Source organism: Phoca vitulina, unplaced genomic scaffold (assembly GCF_004348235.1).
Source record: "Phoca vitulina isolate PV1807 unplaced genomic scaffold, GSC_HSeal_1.0 scaffold21, whole genome shotgun sequence".
NCBI classification, from domain to species: Eukaryota; Metazoa; Chordata; class Mammalia; order Carnivora; family Phocidae; genus Phoca; species Phoca vitulina.
Window position 1 is genome coordinate 27020000 of NW_022589724.1, and position 7535 is coordinate 27027534.

General features: G+C 59.2%; 1 long non-coding RNA gene across 1 annotated transcript in view; it reads left to right on the forward strand.

The window, feature by feature from the left end:
- Window positions 1-5725: 5725 nt before the first annotated feature.
- LOC116641201 overlaps window positions 5726-7535 on the forward strand; it is a 4668-nt gene continuing 2858 nt past the window's right edge. Inside the window, exon 1 of the long non-coding RNA XR_004301145.1 lies at window positions 5726-5745. This is a non-coding gene — a long non-coding RNA (uncharacterized LOC116641201). The remainder of the gene's footprint in view (window positions 5746-7535) is intronic.

The following is a 7535-nucleotide window of genomic DNA, read 5'->3' on the forward strand; positions in this document are numbered from 1 at the left end:
ATCTGGGCCCATCTCTTCATTTCCTAGGAGACGGTGCTTCCTCCCTGCCCTCCAGGTTCTCAAAGTCTGAGAAATCAGTGTCAGACTTCTGCAGCCCAGAGCTCAGTGATATGTCTGCTACACAAGGGGACAGGGGGACGGGGGATAAGGGGACAAGGGGATGGGGGGCTGGGGGACAGGGGGACAGAGGGACAAGGGGACAGGAGGACAGGGCTGTCCCAGCAGCACCAGAACTCTGAGCCATCTTTCTGAACACCGACCCCAAGGGGCTGTGTGGCCCCTACAGGGGGCACTTCCTTGCTCCCCAGCTACATTAGGGACACGACCCCAACAGCGCTTGTCTGTAGGGGTGAGGGTCCCTCCCCCATCCAGAGATTGGCCTGGGAACCTCCGCTCACAGCCCTGCACCCTGCCCTCCCCATCCGCCTTAGTCAGCCTTCAGCGGGAGAAACAGAACCAGCAGATCTGTGTGAAGAGACTGATTATAAGGCCCTGGCTATGCTGCAGGGAGTGGGGCGGCGGAGAAGTGGGGGAACCTGAAGAGAAGGCAGGGCTGGAGGAGCTGCGGGGGCTGGGGGGGGCAGGGGGACCTGGGCTGCCGCTGCTGAGCCCCCACAGGCAGAACTTCTTCCCCATCAGTGGAGGCTCAGCTCTGCCCTAGGTCTTCCAAGTGATGGACGCGGGCCCACCCAGAATGTCTGGAACAACCTCCCTCACTCCAGGGCAACCGATTATGGGCTGTAATCACATCTACATGGAACCTTCCGGGCGACACAGAGATGAGCGTTTGATTGAGGAACTGGGGACTGTGTTGATCCTGACATCACACCATCCCTCCTCTGTCTGTGGTTTCTAGTTCCTTCTGCCGGGGTGGGGTGAGGTTGGCAGCCCTCCCAGCTCTCCTGCAGTGAATTCTCACCTGGACCCTCAGCCCTTGGCCCCAGCTCCTCCTCCAGGTGCATGTCCCTTGCTTGTGAAATGTCCCTTCACCAGCCTGGGCAAGCCCCACGTGAGCCCAGCCTGGCGTGGAGCAAGCAGCTCGCCTCGCTGCCCTCAGGGAGCCACCAGCCTCCTGGGGCAGCGAGCTGAGCCCGGAACACCAGCCCGCTGGCTGCTTGGGTTTTGCGGGCCCTGCAGCCATGCTCTGGGCTGGATTCCCCGCTTAGGTCAAGGCTCTGGGCTGCAGGAAACCAGTCCCGTGATTGTTTTGTTTCGATTGCACAATCCTGGCTTGGGAGGCCGGAGCGGACATCTGCTGTTTTGGCCGGCCCAGGACCCACGCCCCTCTTTCTGGCAAAAGCCCCCCGGTTGCCTCACGGGGAATTCCCCTCATGTGCGCAGCCTGGGGAGTGGGCTGTCAGTCCAGATGCCCCTGTCCTTCCCTGCCAAGGGGCGGGTCTGCAGCCCTGGCTAGGTCGTTAGCCCTCCTTCCCTGAGGACGCGGGACTCACTGCTCATCCTGATGGCCAGTCCCTGAGGGTGGTCACTGAGTCTCCCCCGCTCCCCAAGATGCCCGCTATTGTGTGTCCTCACTGGGGACTGCTTGCCTCTCCTGCGTCTCCTTCCGTTCTGAGCTCCTCCTCAGTCTGGCAACCGAGCCCTTCTCCGCTCAAGGTGAACAGCCTGATGCTGTGGCTTACGATCACAGAAACCTGACTGCCTGGAATTGAAGGGCTCTGCCCCAACTCACTGTGTGACCCTGAGCCAGATGTCCCCTCTCTGAGCCTCAGTCCCTCCACCTGCCTGTCTCAGTGCTGACATCCCATGACCCCATGGCTGGTCTGGGCACTGCAGCTGACTGGGAGCGCCACTTCCACTGTCATGGCTCAGCTGAGGCCTTCTCTGCCATGGCCCTGGGGTCCCTGGGGCATGCTTGGGGGAGGGGAGATGCTGGCTGGAGAATCCTTGTTCTTCCTCCTACTGTGTGTGTGGGGGGGTGGGGGGGGCAGAAGGATCAATGCACCTGGTACCGAGGCCCTGCTAAGTCCCAAACACAGTCAGCGCTGCACAGCTAAGCTGTTGCTTTAATACCAGAGTGGTCTGTCTCTCTTTAAACCATTATGCCTCAAATTTTTGAGAATCTGGTGAAAGCTCTGGATGCTCCCTTAAACCAGAAAACTCTCCATCCATGTCTCTTCTTTCTCTTTCTCTCTCTCCCTCTGTCTCTGTCTCCATCTCTGTCTGTCTCTCTGTCTGTCTCTCTGTCTGTCTATCTCTCTCTCTCTCACACAGAGAGAGAGAGAGAGAGAGAGAGGGAGTTTTAATGCAGTTTCCTGAGGAACAGCCTTCAAATGCCTGGCCTGACCCTTAGGAGAGCAGCCTCTGGATTTATAGGACAAATGACCAGCTTTGGCACACAAGTCAGGGGCCGGGCCCTACAACGAGGTGCTTTGTGAACACCCGTTCATCCACCTAAACAGGATAACATTTGTGGTACACGTCGCTATGTTTTCACTAAATCCTGCTTCATTCTTTACCTCTTGGGCATGTAGCTGGACTACATTTCCCAGCCTCCCTTGCAGTTTGTTGTGGCCACATGACTAAGCTCTGGCCAATAGCATGTGAGTTGAAGTGATGCCCCCCCCCCCACCATCGCCCTGGGCCATAAAATTCCTCCTTTGCCATCCTCCACGCTCTCTTTCCCCTTCCCTGAGATTATTGCAGAGGAGGACAAGGCCCTAGAAAATGATGAGACAGGAGATGAAGGAGCCTGGGGCCCCTGAGTGAGCAGAACCCCGCCCCCCCACCCTCCACCAGCTCACAGCAGACTAATGTGAGCAAGAAAAAACTTTTACTATTTGGGGGCTTTTTGTTATATCTGTTAGCCCAACCTGACTGATACAACATTTTTATTATCCTCATCCAGAGGATCTTCTCTTCATTTTAAAGGCATCCATCTTAGGTTTCCTTTAAAACAGCAAGCTTCTCCACCACCTTCAGCCTGGAATCCCTGAGGCTGGAGAGTATGGACCACTGGTCCTGTGCCCAGTGCCCCCCTGAAATCAGGACCCTGATTTACCATCTGTGTGGCCTTTACCCCTTGCCCTCAGGCCCTCCACCCTCCCCTTGCTCATTTCATTGTGTCTGTAGTCTATGGTCTTCTTGTTCCATCCATGGCCTCCCATTTCTTTGGCCATTGTCTGGGGTCCAAAGACTAGGGTTCAGGGTCTGCTGTATCTGTTTTTCTCCCTGAAAACTGACTCTTTGAAGTCAGGGCCCAGATGCTTCGCTGCTGAATTTCCTCATGCCTACAGCAGAAGACGAACACGCAGGGGGTGCTTCTGAAATGCTGCGGTCTTTGCAAGTCCACAGTGTGGAAGGCCTGAGAGCTTGTTCCCAGCATCCCATTTTCCTGGAGCACGTGGATTCCAGAGGGGTTCGCTGGACTCTGCCTATGTCTCATTTCCTAAATGGACTCAACAAGGCTCCAGGAAGGTGGAGGCTGGGAATCTGGGCCCATTTCCCAAGCACAAAGTGCACCCCAGCCCCCGCCCTTGGCCCCTACATGCTGGGAGACGGAGGGACAGGTCAGGGCCCGTCACATCCCCACTGTGGGCAACCCTTTCCACCCCGTTCCTCAGAGGGACGACTGGCTCCACCTTCTCAATACTTCAGTGGGCCTCCAAACCACCTAAGCCCTTGGTTATCTTTCTAGTAATAGCAGCATTAACTCGACTTGCTGTGTATGCGTCAGGTCCCAGGCTAAGCCATCGACATCCTAGACCACCCTGATCCCTCACTCCCAGGGACAGGACAAATGCCACACTGTCTCCATTTTACAGATGAGGAAGTTGAAGTTCGGTGAGCCGCTGTCCCAGCAGCCCCAGGACCAGCAGAGAAAGCAGCGTTAGGGGGCTGGCCAGGCAGGTGTGTTTTGGTGGACAGGGCTGCCCAGCCGGGGTGGGGATGGTGGGGGGGGGGAAGCTGGGAAGAGACGAAGAAGGTGACCCCCCCCCCCCGCCTCAAGGGGACACCCGGGGGCAGCTCCCACGCTCGCCTGGCGCTCCGGTTCCGCTCTGCCCCTCCCCTCCTTTCTCCTCTCCGTGGGTCCTCGTCCTCTGCCAACGCCACCAGCCAGTTGGACCCCACCCTGGAGCTCGGCCCCTCTCCCTCTCTGGCTCCCACCATCGGAAGCGTCTGCCGTGGGCTTGGCTGTTCCGTTTCTCGTGAGCAGACCCAGCGAGCGCGGCTTCTCCGAGGCTGTGTGCTCACTTTGCAAAACCGCAGAAATTTATAGCCCAAGTAATTGATCACGGTGCTGCTGCCTCCCCTCCATCTCTCTCGGGCTCCTAATTCCCTTCTCCCGCTCTCCTTTCTCTTTTTTCTCAGCACACCATCTGTGGTGTCAGAGAAAAGGAAGCCAAGGTGGGGGGGGGGGGATTCTAGTCCCAGTTCTGCCAATTATGAGTCACATGAACCTCAGTTTCCCCATCCGCACAACAGAGACGCTAATAATACCCGTTCACAAGGATGCTAGGGCCGTGAGGACCCATATGATGTGCCCTCACCCCGCAGAGCAATCCTGTGAAGTGGGGGGTGGCCCTGGGGCCCCCTTTCCTGATGGGGATGCTGGGGCCCAGAGAGCTTGGGGCATTCACTCAGGCTCAGAGAGCTGGTAAACGGGGAGCCCTGGGGCTTGCACTTGAGTGATTGTGCCCCAAAGCCCAAACCATTAGGCTACACTGCCTCCCCTCCCCACAGGCCAATCGGAGCAGAGGTGATCCTGGCCAGGCCCCCGGCCCCTGGGTCACTGCAGCCGGAGGCTAACTATGGGGGAGAAGAGGAGCCCCCTGACACTCTCCTGGATCAAGGCCCTTGACTAGAGTCTGGGTGACTCTGGGACCTAAGAGCTTGCCCGGCCCTCAGATTCCTTCTCTCCTTCCAGAGACCCCATGTGAATAGGGGCCTCCTGCGGGCCGGCCTACACTTGCCAGCTTCCTGGTGCCCCCAGGGGGGTCCACAGAACCTTTCAGAATGACCCACAAACAGACTCTGCAGAGCACTTCACTTGCCCTTCAAGAGGCAGATGAGGCACCCAGGCCTGGGAGAGGCCGCGCAGGTACCCCCACTCCCACCCCCTGCCTGTGCCCTGCAGGCCTGGCTGGAAAGCCACCTCCTGACTCCCATTCCAGTGCTCGCAGGCCGGCAGCCATTCCTGCCCCCTTCTGTTCAGTTCTGGCGGGGGGGGGGGGCGGGGGAGAGTATTTCCAGGGGGTGAGAGCTTGTCTTTTCCCTTCCACTGCCCTCTCTTTCCCCTTCTCAGTCTAGCTCTGTGTCTGCCTCTCTCTGCTGGCCCCCAGCCTGCAGGTAAGGACTTGCTTTCCTCCCGTGCAAGGCCACACGCCAAGTGCAGAGCCTCTCGGGCTCCCTCAGCCTCCGAGGGCGCCTCTGCGCGCAGCACCCGGCCTCCTCCCTTCCCCATCGCAGCCCGGGGTCCGCAGCTGGGGGGCAGCCGGTATGTTTTGTTCCCCCATCTCTGGAAGGACAGGAGGCTCCAGCCCCTGCGGCTTCCTGCTCCCGCCCGGCTGGCGGAGATGAGAGCCGGCTGCAGAGCTGGGAGCCAGGCACCAGCACACAGAACAAACAGAATTTTTTTTTGCAACTAGAGGGGGAAGCACAGAGCTAAAAATAAAACGAAAAGATCAGTATCTGTCAGTCTGACAGCTGATTGGCTGCTCGGAGATGCATATAATTACCAGCAACTGGCTCTGGGTAGGCAAAGCCGGGAGAAACTGCTGAGATGAGGTTAGGATTTAACCTTTACATTCTGGAGCCACCGGAAGCCGAGGGGAGGACGACGGGCGTCGGTGCTAATGAGGCTGGGGGGGGGGGGGGGGGGGGGGGGCCGCCGGGTCCGGGGGAGGTCCCGGGGGCTCCTCCGGGAAGGCCCCGGGAGCCCTCCGCCCTGGCTGCCTCCTCCATCAGACTGGGAGTGCATCTGATTGGGCGGCCTGGAGGCAGTGGTCCTTCTCCCCGCCCAGCTGGGGGTGGTGTCTTTCGGGAAGCCGGGGTCTCATCCGGGACTGAGTGAGGGTGGCTGCCTAGGGCCCTGGGCCCCTCTCAGACTGGCCCCCTGTGGAGGCCCACCCCATCCCCACCCACATTCCTCAGCCTTTCCCAGGCTTGGTGTTTGGTTTCTGCAACCCATGGGGGGCTCCCTCCATCCTCACCCCGAGTCACCCACTCTGGGCTGTTTCCTGCCCCACCTGGGGAGGGCATCTGGGCACCTCCCGCTTGTCCTAGATCCCCGGAGATAGACGAAGACGGCAGGACTAGAGGGATGTTGGGATGCGTCCCTAAGCCTCAGTTTCTTCACCAGTAAAATGGGGGTGATGGTAGCAGGCCCACTGACCCCGTGGCAGATCCAGGGGTGCGTGGGGCCCAGGCTTGCGTCTTGATTCTCGCCTGAGCTGGGAGCCAGGAGACGCAGGCTCTAGTCCCAGCCAGGGTTGATCCCTTTCTCTCTTAGGACTGGTCTCCCCATCTGTGAATTGAGAGTAAGAGCTCTGGTCCCCTGACCTCCCAAGGGGGCACGGTGCTCCAAATGGGCTGGCAGAGGTGAGAGTGGAGGTGACGTTGGAGGTGATGGTAGGAGAGAGCTTCATTCTGTTCCTGGAGCCCACCACTTTCTCTCTCCAGGGCCTCTGCCTGGAACTCCCTTCCTTCCTCTCCAACCCTTCCCTTCTGTGCCCTTCCTCTTGGAAGCCCTCCCTGACGCCCTGGCTGGTACTCTTGCGCCGCACCTGGGGGTCTCACCTTCTGTTCAGGGCCCCTCGAGAAGGGAGACCTACAGGTCCCTGATGTGGGGCCTACCCTGTGGCCCTGGCAGCCACCTTGGGCCACACCGCCCAGGCTTAGGGCAATCAGTGGCCTTGGTCGGTGGGGAGCCATCTTTCTCTCCCCTGTCTCAGCAGGCCCCAAATGCCTGGGGAACCCCTGGCCTGGCCCTCTGAGCACTGACATTTTGAGGTGACACCCAGGGAATGCTGCTTCTGCGCAGGAGGGAGGGGAGGGGGAATGCCACCTTAATGTCAGGGCCCTGGCCCTTGCTGCCCCCTCCTCAGAGTTTGCCTGTGCAGCACGGGTCCTTTTCCTGAGCTCTGTGCGGCAGTGGGTGGAGCTGCCTGGGTGCTAGGACCTGGGCAGCCCAGACTCCCCGGCAGGAGACCCTGCCCAGAGCTCCTAACTGGGGTGGGATGCAAAGGGCAGGTGGGGGAGGGCAGGAGAAGGAGATTGTCATGGTTCGCACTCATACTTCCCAGCCTGGCTGTGTCTGCCCATCTGAGACACTCCAAGGCATATCTCACGGAGCGCCCACGAGGACTCCTTGAAGGCAGGACTGTTGTTGTTTACATTTTGCAGACGAGGAAACTGAGGTTATTGGAGCAGAGAGTCTTGAGGATGCTTTTGTGGGTGGTGTGCCTAGGAATTCTCCTTTGGGGTCTCTGTGAGAGATTAGGAGCATTTAAACTGCTTTCCAATGATTGGGAATGTCAGAGCGGTGTTTCTTTTGAACGCCCCCCCGCGCCCCCCCC